Genomic DNA, 3,808 nt, shown 5'->3' with positions numbered 1-3,808 from the left:
ACCATCCTCAGTGGAGGAAAGATAGCCTCTTTAATAAATGGTGTTGGAAAAACTGGATGTCAACCTGCCACAGATTAAAATTAGACCCTTATCTTTCGCCATGCACTAAATTAAAATCCAAATGGATTAAAGATCTAAATATTAAAACAGAAACATTAAACTTGCTGGAAGGTAAGTTAGGCAGAACTCTGGAAGACATTGGTATAGGAAAAGACTTTATGAACAAATCCTCAGTAGCACGGGAACTAGCAGAAAGAATCAACAACTGGGATCTCATCTTACTAAAAAGCTTCTGTACTTTAAAAGAAACCATTAGCAGAACTAAGAGACAATCTGCAATGTGGGAAAAAATTTTTACCAGCTGTGCCTCAGACAAAGGACTATTATCAAGGATATATAAGGAAACTGTATTTTTTAAGAAATCCTGAAATCTATAAGGAGAACATCAATATTCTAATAAAGAACATTACTCCAAAAATTCCTGTTGTATTCCAGGTGTTTTATTTATTCTCTTATTTAATCTCTACAATAATCACGAAAGTTCTAGTACTTTTCTATGTCTTGCTGTTAAAAAAAATGTAGCTTATCGAGACAAATTTGCGCAGCTTCCTCAGTGGCAAAGCCATCTTCTCAATGATACCACAAATCTTTTTCTGCCAGGTCCTGACACATAGGAGCAATCAGGAAGATGAGGAATAGAACTGACATGAATACTATACCACCTCAGGCAGAAACAAGTGAATGAACGCAAATCTGAGGTAAATTGTAAGCATCATTTGGAAATGTAGGAAAGGAGGAAGTCTTTTACCATATTTGAAACATCTATCTAGAAAGATACTTGCAAGCATTCATTGTTTGAATCCACTGGGGCTGTTCAAAAACCACTCACTCGGAGCCTTTCCTGGAAGAAACAGACCACCTTCCTCACCTCCGCCTTCGATTTATTCATCGCTATGTCCTAAGTGCATCACAAGTGACTGGCACACACAAACTTTCTCAATAAATATTTCTTTACCAAATGAAGAAATAATTCATCAGAAGAGAAAAAGAGTCACACAAATGGAGGCATTTGTTGCAACGTTCCTTAAAATGATAAAACATTAGAAACAAGGTCAAAACCGCGAAATGGAAGAACAGTGTGACTGACAGTGCAATCTAAAGACTGCCTAGACTCTGTGTGTGGGTGTGCGGGGCACAAATACAAATACAGTGTGATTGCTCTAGTTTTGAAATGTATTTGCACAGGACAAGGACTAGAAGTTAATATTTTTAAAATCAAAAGTAATGGTTGTATGAGGGGATGAGCTATGATTTTCATTACTCATTTCTCACAATTGGCTTTGTTGTAGTTACTAAATTGCTGATGTTCATCTCAAAAAAATCCTAAGTTGCTCATAAAATTGTCTATAAAAGAAGAAAAAATTCAATTATCAAAGTTTCTAGTCTTGACCATTAAGAAGTACAGTACCTAACTTCCTTCAGTCATTTGTTTCTGATATAATTATTTTTTTCTCGCCTCTATTCTATTAGTACTTACTTATTATCTTGTCTTCTTCTTGAATGGCTTGAGTAGTTAATTATACATGTGCCTTTTATAATTAGCTACTTATATCCTTTTGGGAAGTAAAGGAATTATAAATAAATAACAATAAACATTACTAAACAATAAGTATTATATCTAATACACAGACATTATTCAAGGAATTAAGATGATGCCATTAGATGTCTAGAGAACCCATCTGAATGCTAATTAAATTAATTCCCTTACACTTCCAAACTTTACCTTCTCTTCTCCCCAAAAAGCTAGCCCCTTCCATAGAACTCTCAGGCATTGCTTTCCCATGATGTCTTTTTATTTTAAACTTCCAACAGCAGTGCCTACTTCAGCACAGGATGTACTGCAAGTATTAATGGCCTAACACTAGCCCATCAGCATGTGCTTTCAGTGGGATCCTGCCCCCCAGCGTGTTCCCTGTGCCCCCTCCTCCACAAGCTCTTTTTCTCTCAGGATGTGACCAGTACTTTAATCCTCCTTGCTCTGTTTTAATGCTTTGTATTTTAGCTATTTTGTCAGAAGTCAGTTGTTCATTGTGTGATTCTGCTCACACAAACAAGTTGCTCATTTTAACATAACTCTTAGACTTAACCAGTGTAAGAGATCATGTAAATTAGTGTATCTAATTCTCTTTCAAGGTTTATTAGAGCCTCTTCCTTTGTAAGCCCCTTTAAAAGAAATACTATCTAAATAAAACCAAACTTAAAACATGGGAAGGGACTAGTTCCAGTAGGATATCAAAAGATTAATTGTCTGAATTGATTTAAGGAAGATACAATGACCTAGAAACCCCAGGAGTACTATCAGACCAGCTTAGTCCCCTCCCCTCTACCACCATTAGTATGAACTGATATTGGAAATTTTTTTAAAAATCAATGGCATTTTGTGCTAGTTCATATTAAAGAAGGACTTGGCACAGTAAAATTGTGCCACCTCTTTACATAGTTCACCTCTGTCCTCCTGTGTAATTTGAAAATCTTTCAGGGGTTTGAAAGAGTAAATATTATTTTCGGTGAGTAAAGGAAGTGACTTACTTGATACCTGGCAATTAAGCCTTTGCAGACTCATAGGCTGACATGTTTTATTTTATTTACACCAAACAGAGACAAAATTGAAAAGGGTTTAAAGAATATATTTTGCAAAGTTAAGTGCAATCTTAAGCAAACCTAATCTTGTCTAAGTACCCAAAACATTTCCCAAACTGTCTCTATTAAGGGGGATGAATGGAAAGAAAGCTCATACATGCTACACTGGCTTTCATGACAGAGGTTACATTTTTAATAGAGTTAAATAGAATCTTCATAGTCTTTTCAAAGGACTCACTAATATAAAAACAAAAAAAGAGTGGAGAGAATTCCTATTATGGATATGTTCTTGTTTCCATCTGGCTGACTAACAATGGAAACACCACTGGGGATGTTCTTATGAAATGAGCACCAACATGATTTTTTCCTTAGCAATGTGTACTCATGGATGAATCAAGTTATGTCAAGAAAGCAAGTAACAAGCAATTCTGGCTACCTGTGACTCCATATGCGTAATAGCTATAGAATCATAAAACATAGATCAAGGAAGATGTTAGACTACATCCAGTTTGCTATTATTTTGTAGGCGAGGAAACATGGGTAAAGTGGCCTGCCAATTTCAAAAAATCAGTAGTAATGAGTGCCAGGACCAGGACTCCCAATCCATGGGTTAGCTACCATGCCACATTACCTCTCATTTGTCCTCCCATCCACCTGTTCACCCAGCCATGCTTCCAGTCTCTTCTACAGTCTCTTCTACAACTTTTGGAAATTGACCTCTGTGCCAGAAAGGATGCTTCACACCAATGAGCCACTTTTCCCTATGTGCACACTCCATTGCAGGATGACTTTTATTCCTCCAAGTAGAAGGTAGTTTAGGCCCCACCTATTGAATCTAGACGGACCATGATTCTTGCTCTGATTTTAAATGTGGTGGAAGCCATGTTTTGCAGCTTCTAAGTCTATCCTCAAGAGACCTTGCAGCCTCTGCTCTCCTCCTCTTGCTGCTTGGAGATTGTTGTACCAAGAGGCCTGGGCAAGCCATCTTAAAAATGAGAAGATGAATGGCAGACAACCAAAATATCTCAGCCAATGGCTCCAGCCAATTAGTAGACAAGTACATAAGGCCAAGGAAGACCAGCCCAGTCTCCAGCCCATGTGCCAAGTGACCTCGAATGCAGGAGTGATCCCAGCCAATACCATGTCATGCATAGACCAGCTGTCAACA

The 3,808-nt window shown here is 37.4% G+C and overlaps 1 pseudogene; it reads right to left on the bottom strand.

The window, feature by feature from the left end:
* Positions 1-949, bottom strand: part of LOC104865483 — a 48,947-nt pseudogene extending 47,998 nt beyond the window's left edge.
* Positions 950-3,808: the final 2,859 nt, after the last annotated feature.

The sequence above is a fragment of the Fukomys damarensis genome, unplaced genomic scaffold (genome assembly GCF_012274545.1).
Source record: "Fukomys damarensis isolate Sample0158 unplaced genomic scaffold, DMR_v1.0_HiC HiC_scaffold_15, whole genome shotgun sequence".
Classification (NCBI taxonomy): Eukaryota; Metazoa; Chordata; class Mammalia; order Rodentia; family Bathyergidae; genus Fukomys; species Fukomys damarensis.
Note: the sequence above shows the minus strand (reverse complement) of the source record. Positions and strands in the feature narration are given on the sequence as shown.